The sequence below is a fragment of the Strix uralensis genome, chromosome 3, assembly GCF_047716275.1.
Source record: "Strix uralensis isolate ZFMK-TIS-50842 chromosome 3, bStrUra1, whole genome shotgun sequence".
Lineage (NCBI taxonomy): Eukaryota > Metazoa > Chordata > Aves > Strigiformes > Strigidae > Strix > Strix uralensis.
Window position 1 is genome coordinate 42,253,417 of NC_133974.1, and position 16,550 is coordinate 42,269,966.

General features: G+C 42.4%; 1 protein-coding gene across 5 annotated transcripts in view; it reads right to left on the reverse strand.

Moving 5' to 3' along the window:
* Positions 1-16,550, reverse strand: part of BACH2 (BTB domain and CNC homolog 2) — a 193,751-nt gene that overhangs the window by 99,576 nt on the left and 77,625 nt on the right. For 4 of the 5 annotated variants that reach the window (XM_074862081.1, XM_074862084.1, XM_074862082.1 and 1 more), the window contains one exon: positions 7,509-7,617. The gene's annotated coding sequence lies outside the window, so the exon portion shown is untranslated. The remainder of the gene's footprint in view (positions 1-7,508; positions 7,618-16,550) is intronic. The other variant, XM_074862085.1, reaches the window with a different exon arrangement.

Genomic DNA, 16,550 nt, shown 5'->3' on the forward strand with positions numbered 1-16,550 from the left:
CCACGTGAAAGAGCCTCTCTTTCCAATTCTCACAGCTTTTGGAGGGTTTTTTTGTTTTGTTTTTAACTCATACCACAAAACACGCCTGTTCTGCCTTGATTATCTTGTTTTATTATTCTCTGTAGTCATGGCATTTGTAGAAAATGATGTGAAAAATAGGCAGTTCATAGAGAATGATTAGTACAGCACGTGCCGTACCAAGTAATGTTACGTATTTTATTGCTTATGAAGTCAGTGTATCAGAACCAGCCAAATCAGTTAGTTCAGTATGAAAGTGTATTTTTCCTTTCCTGCTTGCAACAGCATAATTAATACTCAGAAGAAGTAATGCAGAAAATAACCATGGTGGTAGGTAAGTACTCCTAATGACATAAGCTCACGTTTGGATCAAGGGCTGTGGTTTGGGACATATCTCTACAAAGAAAGAATAACAAAGTTGGTGCCTATGCATGCAACAAGGACACTTGCCACACGCTCTGTTCCGCCATCATCCCAAATCACTCATTACCTCTGCCAGCATCCTTGTCCCATTGAAAAAGTCTGTACTTTTCTCTGGAGCTCTGCAAGTGAAAAATTAAATCTAATGCTTTCCCATTTGTTCAGAGTGGCTGATGAAAAGCTCATTAATGAATAATTGAGCAAAAAGGCTCTCCACAGTTATAGCACAGAGTTATAAAAGCCACTGCGTGATGGCCAGTGAATGTTTCTATGTAGAAACTGGCTTAATACAGCTTCCTACTTGGTAAACAGTGAGAGGAAATTCTGAATAAATATTTGTTTTCCCGTACTGCACTGGGTGAGGCAAGACAAAGGGATGTTTAGGCACTGAACTAATTTCAGGTTTTGTTCTCTGTGCATGATTTGGCCTGCAATGTTATCGGGCTTTTAATCTCATATACCTTGTGGATCCTATTATCATCAACATCATAATGAAACCAGACACAGCTTACTTCCCGTTCCCCAGCCCAACACCGGCAGGGCATGCTGAAATGAGAGTCACTCACGTAAAACTGACTGAAGAAGGCTACCCATCATTTCAGCTGCTTGGCTTCACCTCCCCGTGCCAAATGGTGGAACCTCAAGCTGCTCCTGCCAAGGCGCAGGTCAAACAGTAGCATAACCCAAACTGTAAGGATCAGAGGACATTCAACTCAGTTTGTCCACAGGAAAGGCAGAAAACAGTCCTTGGGTGTTTCTACAATTCCGGTTGCTCTGGGTGCAATTAGATTTTATTGCACTGTAATCCTAGATAAGTATATTGAATCTTACAGCTAAAGTCAATTACGCTGCGTTAAATAGCCTTCCTGATTTGCAGGAGGAAAATCACTTCTTCGGTATAAAACTAAATTACCTCAATAACTCATTACTTGTAGCTTGGGCACGGTGCTGAAACAGCAGTGGACAACTAAATGGTTGCCATGTTTTCAGGCATCAGTCCTTTAGAACTGTAAGCAAACTGAATTCCCAGTTTTACCAGTTAGGAAAAGGGATAAGCATTGCAGGCACAGAGGGGACATCCAGTGTCAGCAGGACTGTGTCTCAAACCACCCATGTTTTCTCATGGCAGGGGACTCTGAGCTAACCAGTCTTGGAAGAGATGAGGCATCACTTTTCCTGTAATTAGAAGTCCTTGTACTTAGAGGTTTGGATTCAACACAGCAGCCAACCTGGAGATGCATTGTGTCTCTCCAAGTCAGAAGTGGGCTCTTTGTTCATACAAAATGACAGTACCTCAACCAAAATCAATGGGGCTGCTTCTGGGTCCACCAAGGCTTATGGAGGGCTCTAAATCACAGCCCTTCCAGCACATCCCCTCAGTGCCTGGAACAACCCACACCTGCCTTCTGCCTTCTCATGTGCTCTCCACAGATGTTCACTTCTGACCACAGGCAGAGACAGGGCTGGTGGACCTCTGGTCTGACCCTCATTCAGCACATGGGCTCCAAATTTAGGCTGCTGTGTGCTGCTGTCAACCAGGGTCCGAATGAAAAACCAGAACCAGACCAAACCAAACTGTTTCATGAATGAGGAGAGAGGAAAAACTGGGCGTAGTGAAATGGTGGGGAAAAATAAACAGGAAAGTAACTTCATGAAAGAGTTACTCAAGAAAAGACAACCTGCCCAAGACAAAGGCTGGCTGTCACGTGAGAGTAAGGAACAAGTAGAGAAAAGAGGAGCTGGGAGGAAAAAGCACACCTTGTGTCACTTCTGTATCCTACCAGACATGAGTCATGATGGTAAAGAAAATACTCATGGAAGGGCCAAGATAAAGAGCGGCAGAAAGAGGTCCAGATGAGTATGGATCTCAAGGCTGGGGAAGTGTTTCTGTGGCCACGGGAGGAGAAGAACTGAAATACATCAGGGATGGAAGGACTACGCAGGCCCCAAATAGGAGAATCTCTAATTAACCCTGGCAGCTTGGAGAAAGTTGAGGGTAAGGTCAAAGGAAGGTTTGTGGAAGTAAGACCAAAAAAAAGGGAAGGCAGTAAGAAGGTGGGAGGACAGGAAACAGCAAGAACTGTTGTAGCAGAATCAAACAGAAAACAAAATGTGGCTCTGGTCTGAATATGAACCTGTCTGTACTTTCAAGATCTCATCAGTGGCTGGAGAAGAGCATTACTAATGTTTGGAGAAGAAAAAGAATGTATGGGGCTCCACACACTCTTCCCAGAGAAAAATAGTTGCCGTAAGGGGTGAGAAAAATTTAACTACCAACCCACAGGAGATAAAAGGACACATCAAAATGCATGTGACTTGTCATTTCTGATTCCTTACTCAGAAGTAGCATCGGCACTGGGTGAGATTCATATAAAAACCTCTTAACTGAATATTTGTCTATCAGGGTCTGTGTGGAGGAGCGGAGTGGCTGAAGGCTAACAGTGGTGATGGGCTATCTGGACACTCTTGGCAGATGCCACAATGCTGTGCTAGCACACACCTTGCCAGGAGGCTGTGAAAGTGACAGCTTGCTCCCTCACACCACCTTCCTCAACTGCTAGGATCATCTTTAGTAACTCTCTGACCAGGCTCAAGCATTCGTTGGTCTCTTTCTTACACACAACTGTATTTAAATGTCAAGAGATCTCCAGATAACTTGGGAGATGACAGAAGCTGCATTTCTGATCCCGTTGGGTTTGCGTGGGTCGCGTGTGTCAAGCAGACAGGAATGACTCAAAGACATAAGTAGACAGACTGAGTGGAGAAAGGTGAGAGACAGGGAATACTCCAAATGCCTGCTGCTGCACCGGGGCAGCCAAATTCCACAAGAAACAGGCCTGAAAGACTCGGAAAGAAAAAAACCAGCCCTTTCTAGATCTGGAAATAATTTCCTCTACTCTTTAACACTGAAATGCAAGCAGTATGAGTGATTATCCCCTGCAAGGAAGGGCATCCCTCTTGCTCCAGTCCCCGGGGTGGCTCTCCCCGTCGCAACATTCATATCTTTCGGCAGCATCAGTAGGCTTCACCCTCACAATGGATAGGAGGAGGATGATCTCCGCTGCACAAATGAGGAAGTCAGTCATGGGGCAGATGAAGGAGGTTGCCTGAGAACACACAGGAAACCTGTGACTGAGGCAGGGAACTGAACCCAGACCGTGAGTTCCAGTTGGGTGCCCAGTCCAAGCTGGGTGGCTGACAGATCACCTCTTCTACCGGGGCTTTGAAATTTAAGTTTGGTCGTTTTTTTAATGAATGTGGTTTTTTTTTCATTTGTCTAGCCACTACGTTTCATTTCACTCACACTTCTGCTTTGTGGAAGCTTTTTATTCTGCTTCTTTTTTCTTTTGGCTTAAAAAACCAACACAACTGAACATTAAATAGAATTTAACCTTCACTATTTGGTCTTCTCCCTTACCAACTTCAGCCTCTCTCCAGCTTTCAGTGTTAAGTGTCTTTTGTTTGTGTAACCTACGCTCACAACTATGGCTTCATCGTAACACATCAGTGATATTTAGAAGGAGATATCTTATTCACAGCTTCAAACAATTACAGCAACTGCTTATGCAAACAGCAGTGTTGTGAGGCAGCAGAGCAGATCTGGTGGGAAAACCAGAGAAAGGAGATGCACAAAAAAGGTAAGTTCCAAAGTAAATGTTCTGACACTGCTATGCATCACATCAAAATGAGCAATCAGCTGAAGAACAGCTACCAGTAAGCCACCACATCAGACTGCCTAGAATGCTTTACTGACTTGGCAAATGAATCACTGGGCAAATGTGAGCAATGTGCTCACAGCCAAGGTACTTCATGGTGGGTGAGAACAGTGTCTCTTCCATTATCATCATGATCTGTGGTTTAATTGATATTTGAAAACATCCTAAGATCTTCCAGTGAAAGGCAAAATTTTGTGGTATTATACTATTCGCAAGGAGATGCAACAAGTCAGACTGTTATTTCATTAAATAATTCACACTGGCTGAATCCTTTACAGAAAGTCTCAAGACCTTGAGAGGGAAAAAATAGCTAATTTCCACCTGTGTAATAACTAACACAGTGAGAAAGAAAAAGACTTCAGACTCCTGTGAGAAAATGCTGCAAAACCACAAACTTTCAGAAGTGCCCAATATGCTATTTTCAGCTTATCTGGATGCAGCCCAAACTATCCACAGCTAACCAAGGTGCATCAGAAGATTGTCATCATTCCACTTCCACCACAGGCCTTCAGTAACTTGTGCCCCCTGTGCATCCAAGGTTGTCAAGCCCTACAAAATAACAGGACTTTTACACTTAAAGCAGTCAAGCAGCTGTAAAAATAGCCCTCTAAAAGTACTGAATACCTGGGCCCACTTGGCAGCTGGAAAAACAATTACTGACTGAAAAATTCAGTTTGATATTACTTAATAGTTGGAGAAAAACTATTTGTGAATCATAACTAACATTTATTTAACTATTTAAAAGCATGCATCTACTGTTTGAGGCTTCACAGAGAGCCAAAATGTGGCCTTCTGGCACCATTAAAGAGACTAATACAGTTAAATTGGAAGGATATGAGGCAGAAAGCCATGATGGAATAGTGAATCCTTCGAGGAACTGATGTAACTGAGATTGTCTCAGTAGTGTACGCCCCAGGACACCAGGTCCAAACACACTTTAACAAATGAATAGCAACTACCTCAGGGTAAATTAAACAAACACACAGCTCCAGCTCCTGGTGCCACAGTGATTCAAACACCATGACATAAACTGGATGAAAATCCAGCACTAACAGCAATAGTTCCCCTTGAAACAGCTGCAAGGCTTATGGGCAACTGCCAGCCTGGGGCCGGGTGGCAGCAGGGCTTCCTGCTGGCAAGTGCTGCAGAAGCCTATGAGAAAGGACCAGAAGCGCTTGTCACCCCTGGATGAACCAGGTTCCTGCCTCTTGTGCTGAAAGTGTGGTCAGCGGGACTAGGGATGTGATTGTCCCCCTGTACTCAGCACTGGTGAGGCCGCACCTTGAATACTGTGTTCAGTTTTGGGCCTCACTACAAGAAAGACATTGAGGTTCTGGAGCGTGTCCAGAGAAGAACAACGAAGCTGGTGAAGGGTCTAGAGCACAAGTCTTATGAGGAGTGGCTGAGGGAACTGGGGTTGTTTAGCCTGAAGAAAAGGAGGCTCAGGGGAGACCTTATCACTCTACAACTGTCTGAAAGGAGGTTGTAGCGAGGTGGGCATCAGTCTCTTCTCCCAAGTAACAAGCAATAGGACAAGAGGAAATGGCCTTGAGTTGGGCCAGGGCAAGTTTAGATTGGCTGTCAGCAAAAATTTCTTCACTGAAAGGGTTGTCAAGCATTGGAAGAGGCTGCCCAAGGAAGTGGTTGAGTCATCATCCCTGGAGGTATTAAAAAGATGTGTAGATGTGGCACTTAGGGACATGGTTTAGTGGTGGACTTGGCAGTGTTAGGTTAACGGTTGGACTCAGTGGTCTTAAAGGTCTTTGCCAACCTAAATTATTCTATAATTCTATGAAAGTAATGGCGGCTTGGGTCAGGATGTAAGTTCCAGAAGCAGATAGATCATTTACAAGCAGGATGCTGAAAACAAATGTTTTGTCTTGTTCTAAATTTCTAATTAGAAAACTTTTTTAGAACTTAAGACTTTTCTAAGTCCTAATTTCTCCCAAGCAATTCCCTCACATGTTCTCTGCCCATGTGCCATAGCTGATGTGTCCCATTACTGACAGCAACCGGGTCCTTTTTTCATCTCATTCAGATGCACCCATGCAGAACTGGGCTGAGCACCCCATGAGTCCGGCAGACGCAGAGCAAGGATCAAATGTCAGTCAGGGCATCTGGCAGATAACTGCTGGCACTGCTGAGCCAAGGATTTTTGTCCAGCACAACCTCACCTGGAGAGTGACCCAGAGGTGTCACTGCACAGAACAAAGATCCACAAACAAGAAATCTATTCCAATAGATTGACTCAATTGCTTTACCATTGGGTTTGAAGGACTCAGTGATGGGATTAACATATAGCTATTTTTTAAATCAAGTTTATGTACAGCAAATGTAACTTCTAGGGAATATTTTGCAAGGTGCTGAGGACTGTGAACAGCCTGTATAATATGCTTAACTAAGTGATTTGAGCCCTAAGTCACTAACTCTCCCACCCTTGCTCTCTGAAGCGACCATAATATCAGAGGCCATTTCAAGGGAAATGCACTTAAGTCATAAATACTTCTCATATCATACTTCTCATAACCTGCATCAGCAGCAGCAGAAAAATGAAGGCAATATAAAAAGAAATAAAAGTTATAAAATTTCAGGTCACAAACATCCCCAAATGGATTATGCTTTCAAAAGGAACTGTATAAATGGCATGATAAGGTTTTCTTGGTGTACATCTTGAAGTTTTCTAGGATGATGTTATTCATTTTAAGCACAAACATGTTCTCAATGCCATACTCAATGCAATTAGCTTGTAACCTGAAATGGGGTCTTTTTCATCAACACACTCATCATAGAGACAGAGGCAGCTGACCAAATTCACTGCTGTTCATGGCCTACTGAGGTTCCCTAGTCACACCCACAGCATGTCCAAAGAGACAAACCAGTGCTCTTTTTGGATCAGTCAGGGCAGCTATTCATGGGCTGTTTCAAATTGAGTTAGACAGATCAGAGTTTATGAAAATCTCCACAAAGCCCTAGCAGGGCTATACCAGCATAGCTAAAATGCTGAAGTGCAAAAATGCAGGCAAGAATGAACACTCAAAAAACATGCATGCCACAGAGTGAATGACAATATAGATCAATACATATTTTGCCAAATTTCCTCCTAGGCTTATATGTAGCTGTCTGTTCTCTGAAGTGTTCAGGTACTGTGCTGGGGAGCTTTAGAGCAAGTCAAGCAAAAAGGCTTTAAAAGGCTTTAGCTCTATGCATCAGACATGGGAGTGCTCGTGTTTCCACATGCATTGCTAATGTCTACTAGAAGTTAAAACCATTAAATTATAAGGAACAAACAAAACATCTGAAAAATGCTCCAAAACTGAAGAAACCATCTGATGCTGCTTTTGCAAAAATACTTACGTACAACACAGTCCAGGAAGCGATTTCCAAGCAAGCTGACTGCTGCTCTAGACTGTTTACTGGATGGTGTGGCTCAGCTCTTTCATACAAGCAGCACCTACAGTTATATCTAGGAAAGGAAATAAAACCAGTAATTCTTTGTGAGCAAATACGCAAATAAAGTAATCTTTCTTTTTAAAACCATAACCAGGTTAAAACTAGCTTTAGTAGGACTCAATAAAGTTCTCACGCCAAGCTTCATGTATGCTGCCCTCTTACAGGAACAAGCTCCAAGGTGCAGATAAAGCCTATCTAGGGTGCTGAAGCTGAGAGTGACTGTGCTTGAGAAAAAAAGCCCCATGCTGAGCATATCAAAGCAGCGAACAAACGTGCACAGCTGTTTTTCTCATCTAGTTCTACTTAAAACATTTGCAGGAAACGCAAGATGAAATACTGGCACTAGCGCCAAAAAATGTAGGTGATTTCAGCAAGGCCAGGAATTCCAGGCACCAACTTCTTTTTTCTCTCTTGAGTGGGTGTTCACTTGTAAGTTGTAGACATGTTAGCAATTCAACGACTGAGCGAATTAATGTTCAACTTAACAGTCATTGTTAGGTTGGGAGGTTATTACTGCCTGTTCTGCTGAAGTGACAGGTTAAAATAGGTTTGTATCTGAAAAGTTGTTTTCTACAATACATATTCCCTGGCTTTTCGTACCAAATAATTTTCTTCCATCATGTCATCTCCTATTATATGAACCATCACTGCCAGTTTCACCGCAGCAGCTGGGATAGGCAAGGAGAAACAGCAAGGGGACAAGTGAGGAAGAGAGTGCACTCAGTCCCCATCATTTCTCTTGGGCTGCCATCTTATTTTTTTTTCCAGGCATTTTATGTCACTTATGCAAGACTTCTCAACAAATGAGTATGGTCACATTCACAGGACACGTTCTGCTTATAAAGCAGGCAAGCGAAGGCAAAACCCAAGAGTAAAGAGAGGGCTCTACTTCATCTAGCCATGAACCTGACAAACCTGTTTGCCATCAGGCACTACTTGGTGCACGGGATGGAGAACTGTGATTTCCCAACTGTGCAGGTGATTATCATTAATGGAAGAAACAAATTTTCAAGGTTGAGCTGACTGGTACAAAGGAGAAAAAAAATACCACCACATGTCGAATTTTTGCAGACTCAGATCCATTTTGAACTAGTATATGAGCTTTTATCCTTCCCTCCTTTGCTTTTTTTTTTCTTTTAGGGTAGCTCACAAGCTGCTGACAACTCACACTGTACTAAGAGCTGTTCACACCGCACAAAGTGTTTACCACTCACAACTGATGCTAAAAATTAATTTACAGCACCGCTACAGCAAGCTTTGACAAATTGTCATGTGTTGACACAGTCATAAGTTGTTGGTTAAAAAAAGTAACACTTCCCTCTTCTGCCACCTCATGTTTGAGACCAGGGATGGGCACATTATGCAAAGTTTGAGGGTATGTAAGCTTCACAAATGTTTGGGCTTCACAAAACAAGCTCGGTTGTGAAAGTTTTTTCTCTTACAGTTAGGCATGTGTTTATTGCCAAAAAGACTCTAGTAAGAAAAAAAAAAATCCTTTCCCATCTACCAAGATCTGTGTGTTGTGCAAAACTAGGAGAAAAGGCTGTAAAATAAATAACCTTGCATGATACTTGTTCTAGATAAGATCAGACCAGTGACAAATACCCTGTATCAACTTCTCAGAGCTGCAGACATCACCCTCCTACTGTAGAAAGGAAGGAAAAAAAAAATATAGCTGCAAGTAAGAGTTTTAATTGTTCTCAGCTGTCACACAATGTTATCTTAAGCAAACGCATTTATTTCTCAATTCTTCTATATAGCTCTATATGGGAAAAAAAAAAAAGCCATGGCATTCATAAGACAAGGTCCAAATTGATTTCTGTGTACTCAAGATAGTAAGCATTAGTCAGCACTCGTGCCCATGAGTGGCAGCTCTTAATTTTAACTCCTCCTCTTCTTCCTCAGGGTAGGATAAATAATGTCTTTAGTTTACACCCTGGAATAAGTAATGGACACAAAGGTGGTCTCAGCCAAAATGAGCAGTGTTTTGGTGGCAATGCCAACTTAAAACGTTAGCCCCGCACTAGCCTAAACTGAGGTAAAGAAATAAGGCCAAGGATGGAGAGAACCAAACCAGCAGAAGATAACTAAGGCATCCATTTGGTCAAGGTGTCAACAACTTCAAGTTATCTTTGCTTTTCTTGTCTTCTGAGGTTTAAGTTCCTCTGCACTTCTGCAGAGACACCTATGTAAGCTAGGGAGTGTCATCCAGCAACCAAACCAAGCGGTCGGTTGGTATTACCTCCAGCATTGTTGATGGTCAGGACAGGATGACTGCCAATGCAGGAGAGAAAGGTCAGGCTGGGCCCAACCCCAGGCAGAAATGGAAATGCTAACAATAGTCCAGGGTAGCAAAGCACAGTACTGCAAAATAAGCACTCTCAGTGCCTGCCAAATGGGCTTCATGAGGAGCATTTGAAAGCCAACGTGTTATGTTGTGTACCAGTGACCTGGACCTCAGTGCCTCAATACCTCTCCCTAAGCTCCACCACCTCTCAGAGCACACACCGTGCAAGAATGCAGAGGAAATTCATTCAGGAATTAACTTGGCAATACAAGGAATTAATGTTCTTTTTTTTCCCCCCTAACATTTGTACAGAAAAGAGATGCTTGGAGTGGTTCCTAGGTACCAAAGGTTCGTTCTACCATTGCAGAACCAATCCACTTGCCCCATGCCTGCATTGGTACAGGAATGATCCATGTAATTTCTCTACAAAACTCAAAACACATAACATCAAACAAAAAGAGCTCCTGCAAAACATTAAGGGGGGATGAAATTTCATACAGACTCTTCACTTGCTCACATCTCACACACCCTGTACAGAATTTCTTCATCATCTGAGATGTTACTCTGACAAATGACACATACTACCCTCTGATAGATCTAATGAAAGCAAAGGACGTTTACGTCATTACAGTCAGGATGGACATTATCTTGTGCTGCTGACTGGAATGATATCATCCATGCTTAATTAGCTCAGACTGCTGTACATTTAGAAAAGCACTCAAGTGGCAACTCCTACCTCCCTCCCCCAAAGTAACAAAAATGTATAAATATTTTCAGTGCATCACATGAAATGCATTATTTCACTGGATTCAGTCCAAGAGTCAATGAGGTTGAAATAAAGATGATTCAACTATTAAGTCAAAAACTTCAGCTGTCTAACTATCCAGAAGGTAACACTAATTTTCCTCCACCTTGGAGGAAAACTAATAAAATCTTAAGTTTTACTGTAAGTTATCTCAATTGCCCAAATTCCTGTGCATTTTTACTTCTTTACTGTCTAGAAGTAAAGACAAGGAACTTAAACTCCCCAAGTTCTTACTTTGGGATAGGAAAAGCCCAAGATATCCCCACTAACCAAGTGAAGAATACTATTAGGAAAAAAGTGGAAGTTGGGGTTTTCTGTTGTTTTGGCGTGGGTTTTTTTGAGAAAAAGTATCTATTTACTTATGACAAGTTTTTTCCTGATGGATCCAACTTGTTAGTGTGAAGAAACCACCCACAAGCAGAAAGGCCTTTCCTGCCAAGTGCCTTGCATGAGCTTGTTTGTGCCTGCTCTAACCAATGCAGGGCCAGTGCAGGAAGGTTCAACATTGGGGAAATGCAGATGAAGCATCTCCTGTGGCCTCCCTGCACCACACTCTCTGTTCTGCCCTTCAGGTTTCATCATGGGAGGATGGCAGAGTCCTGGCTGATCACGCAGCTGTTCTCCTTCTCACTGTTATTTGCAGGGCATTAGAAGAAAGCCATAAAGATGACATTGGCCCCAGCAAGCCCTCATCAAGCCTTCGAAAGCAAAAGGGAATATATGAAGCTGTCCTGCTCTCTTGATGATGCATGCATGCAACCAAAGGGGTAAACATATAGATATTGAATATATATACTGAATATGCACTGGGTAGTCACTGCCTGCATGGGATGCAGACTATGTGAAGGAAACTCCCCTGGCTAGAAATTAAAAAAAAAGGAGGGCTGCAGCTTTCTTATTCCTTGGGTACCACTCTTCCAACCAGTGAGGACAGGATGCTATCCCAAACACTTTAGAGCTGCTGGGTGGGGTTTAAGAGGGCCTCTCCTCTACCAAGGCAAGTGGCACCAGTGACTAACTATACTGTGGGCAATTTTCCTGTCTCTGCTCTACACCCATCTTCACGTCACTGCAAAGGTCACCACATCATATCTATTCACTGAGGTCTGCCACCCACCAGCAAAGAGGGAAGCAGCTTATCTGGACAGTCTGGCAGGACCTCCTGTGAGTATTTGGGGGTGGGGAGAAACCTTGCAGCGTTCCACTTGGAGGGGGAGTGAGGGTGCTTCAAAAATGGTTCCAGTTCTTAAACCTTAAGAAGGGACTGAGATGCTCAAATTGCCTCGAATTGAAAGGATCTCAGCCTGCACCAGCTTTACACAGCAAAGCCCAGGCCCTAAGTAAGTCAATCCCTTTCTGACTCTCCCTCCTCGGTGCAGGAGAGGGAGCAATGGGCAGCAATAACTCTGGAAGCATGAAACAGTGGGAGAAAGCATCAGATTTTTGTCTGTGCCTCTCTGGAGTACACCTTGTGCTTCCAGCCCTTTCAAGGAAAAGAAACTTGGTGGCCCTACGAAAGGTTTAATCACTTTAAAGCCAGCATCCATATTCCCCCTTTGCCACTCCATCAAAAAGGAAGCACAAGGATCTCTCATCAGGAGGCAGGCTGGGAACTGCCTGCCCCCCTGCACACGAGCGGACTCACACACATGCACGTGGGCATCCCTCTCCTTTGCTTTACTATTTTTTCTAACTATATACACTAATGTATTATTCATTACTTTCTTAGCATCACATCTAATGATCTATGGTGCACAATGATCAATGTCAGCATTACCAATAGCATTAGCACAGGAGCATGTAATTCACTGAAGACTTTCTTCTTCCCCAACTTCTCATAGTCAGTTTTGTTAAATAAACCCATCTCATTTCTTGCTTGATTTGTGTCTACTCAGATCAAACCTTTACCAAATCTAGAAGGATTTTGTTTCTAACAAATATCTTTCCATCCTCCCAAAACATATCTCTACTTCTGGCTGGGACAATGTCATCCAACTTTTACTGTAGTGCAATGCTTCTAAACAAATGAACTTAAAAATTCAGTTAAACGGCAACACGCAGCTGAAGGGGTCTAGAAGTTTATCTATCACATGGCAAAAAACACTCTTTGTACAGCATTTGTATAAATGACCATAGGATTCTCTGGATGTTTTTGAGCCACCTCAGGCCAGAAAGGCACCTAGGTAATGAAGAAAATCATGTCCAGTTTTATGAGATCTTTAGCAAAAGTGTTTAAATTGGACCATGTTGGCTAGTACATTCTGAAATTCTCCTATCTACTCCATGTGGCATTACCTTGTGTGTGCAACCCGGTTACAAGTCAGGAGAAAGAACCAGCTTGAGAGTTTTTCTGAGATTGGTCTCACCTACAGCACTGGAGCTGGAAACCTTCCTTGACCTCTTGATCCACAGTGATTTCCACAGGAGAAATCACTGCAGGAAAGGCACCAGTCAAAGTAGTTAACTAGTAGTGTATGATCCATCTTTTACACCTGCTGATAAAGACAACTCAATGAAGAGATGAACATACTCCCCATGTCCTCTGAGGCAGTATTTCTTTATGCGGTGTTCAAGGAGCCACCATCCCCTTCATCAACTCTTTGGTACTTCCCCTAAAATGACAAAAGCATCCCAGTTTCAGGAGTTGCTGGGCCGCAGTGAGGATGTGTTCAAAGTGCTGTCCATTCAGCAATGTGGATGCCAACGTTGGCAATACAAATGTTGAAGAAGCACATGGGTATATGCAAAAATTTCATTCAACACAAAGCAAAGCAAGACCAGGACACAAGAATCCTGAATTAATTCAGTTCCTGTCTTCCCAAAGACTTCCCTCACCATTGGAAGGACTTTGGTTTGGATTTTAGTCAAGTCTGGTTCACAGCGCTCAACTTCGGCTGTCAAAAAAAACCCCAACCCTGCTGGAATGCCTTACTCACTATGCAGCCTTGCAAAAATTATTAGCTACGTTACAAGGCATTTCCCTTTGGGGACCAGAAAGGGTGAAGAAAGGGGATGGAGAGTGACAGTTTGTGGTTTCTAATGCAGCAGCAAAAAAATAAATAAGTAAGAGGAATACAGGATATAATGTGTTTACATTTGTCAAAACAAGTTTCCTGGAGACACAGAGGGTTCATGCTGCTGAGCTGTCACTTCTGCTAGAAACTGCTGCCTCATGCTATTGAGAGGTCAGTCACTGACCTACTTTCTGATAGAACTGAATTAATTTGCTACTTTTGTACACAAACCTTTTTTTTTTTTTTTTAAAGGAATACTCAACAAACACATGAAAAGCTGCCTTTTATTCAACTTGGAGCTTCAGCTGATGCTGTGCAAGGCTATTACATACCCTGGCACAGGGCCCACTGTGCTTGGTTTGCTTATTCTTTTGGAAAAATCTGTACAGAATGTTTTTAATGAGTTGATGCTGCAAATAACATCTTTCCTTTTTGAACTCCTGCATTACACTAATACCAGCAACATAACCCACTACGGACAATAACAGAGGCTAGCACTCGAATATGCTGTGCTTTGTCTAGGCTGCTCCTGAAATAGATGCCTACCACAACAGGATTAGCTCCCTAAATAGACAGATGCACGACACAATATATTTATAGGATTAAAACACAAAGTTATTAATAGAAAACAAGATGAGTAGGTGAAAATTATAAACTAAACACCTACAGACCCAATCATCCCCTGCACAGAGCCAGTTAACAAACATCTGTGCTCACCAGGAGAGGTGGTGGTATGGCAGGAGCACTAAACTAAAGCATTATACACAGAAAGGGAAGTGGCAGAAGTAGTAGCAAAAGAGGTGCCACCTACTTGCTCTCCTTGCTTAATGGCTACATGCACATAGCTCTAATGTCACTACACAAATCCTTTCATTAAAGTAAAACCATGGTTGAGGGTTTCACAGACCTTCCAAAACCTTGGACCTTCAAAATAACAGAAATCAGCTCTTGAAATCATCCTTAGCACTGCCATAATTGAAAGCTTCACTGCTTGGGTGGAGCCATCTTTCCAGGTCTCCCACGGGTAGCAGCACTGCTGTTTAGAAAGAGAAAAGCTGTGTACTGATCTGCGAAAGCAGGGCCATTCTGCATTAAGGCTCTGGACTAACATTTGGAAGACGAAACCCCACCAATTAACACTTGCATCAGACCTCTTCAGCAACTTGGTCTCATACATTCACCTCACCTTCCATCTGCAAAGTAAAGATAAGGATCTTCTCCAAGTGCTTGGCTTGCTTAGTACCAAAACACTGCGGGTGAGACTTGCACTTTCCTTTGCATTTCCCCAGGGTCCAATCTAACAATACTGGAGGTAGTACTAACTATCGTAATACGAGACAACTATTGGTATCACAACAGATTTATGATCACTCAAGTTCCTGGACTTGATGAGGCTCATGTTGCCAAAGATAACTATGCCAAACCTAGCACTTGCAACTGCAAGTGCATTTTTGTCAACCTTTTTAGCTTTCATCTGTGCATATTTACAAGCCCTGAATCTGAAGTTCAAATAAATCCAATAACTCACTCAAACCCACCAGGATTTGAAAACATTAGGCAAGTGTCAAGATGTCATCGAGCTTGTTCTGCAGAAAAGAGTGCTTTATAGTTTCAGAAAGAAATAGACAAGGGAGCTATTTAACGAGATGGTGGCATATTGAAACATGGATAGATAAGTAATTAATAGCTACCTTCTCTAAGTGAAAATTTTTCTGAGTGAAAAATCAGTTTATATGAAAAACTACAAGTCAATTGCTGCCATTTTTGGGTGGATAAGAACTGTCATGCACATTAGCATCTCCATTGCCATGAAAGATTTTACTCCTTTAAACAACTCAAAAAGACCTTCACATAAAACAGCATGTGGGAAGCAAGGAACTAACAGAAGGAGACACCAAAGAAATGTTGACATTCGTAACTAGAATTCTAATGAAAAATGTTATCAGGAATCCATGAAAACAGGAGAGAACTTCTGCCACGAGAAGCTGAAGCTAAGGCAACAGGTTCATTTTAGTCCCTTAGGAGCAAGAGTAATTGCACTGTTCATAGGTGCTGTCATTAGCATACAGAATATTGGCCAAATAACCTCTTTATGTTAGTAACCCAAAACATTCTCCTATTAAAAAGGTCCAATATTCAACTAGCAGATCACCTGATTCAGAACCCTCTTAACTCTGATGTGCAGATTTCTTTACCAAATTTCTATACAGCTTCAAGTGGAACATATGGCACCTTAAAGTAACCAAAACAGAAGAGTGGAAAAATAGTCATGCTCCAAGAAACAGGAAGCATAAACCCATTAATTAAGCATTTAATTCTTTTTATCCCTCATGGCTGTCTTCACAGTTTAAAGTCTCTCTCGGCAATCAACCAATTTTGGGATTCACTGCTGTCATGCCAATCGTGGCAGTACTTCAGCTAAAAAGGCACTGTCAAATATAATGAAGTTTTCCTTCAGCTTGTACCCACACTGGTGCTGCGTACAGCACACATGCTGCCTGGTGATGGAAGGTGGGGGATAGGGCTTTACCAGCCCTAGTTCCCAAGGACTGCACACCAGTCCTAAGTGGCAAAGGCACAACTGAATCACAGTGATGGCTGAGACTACATGCCATAGAAACCATCTCACACCCTCCCATACAATGTACAAATAGCATCCAATGGGCTTTGAAACATATTTGAGAATTTTCAATTGTTTTCTTGCATTTTCTTTCCAACTTTCCTATTTTCTTTTCCAACCTGTACGTGCCTCGGATTGAGGCATGGTATAAACATGGAAAAATTTCCCAGCACTTCACAGTTACTGTTCAACCTCTCCCTTCAATCCATGGATACCATTC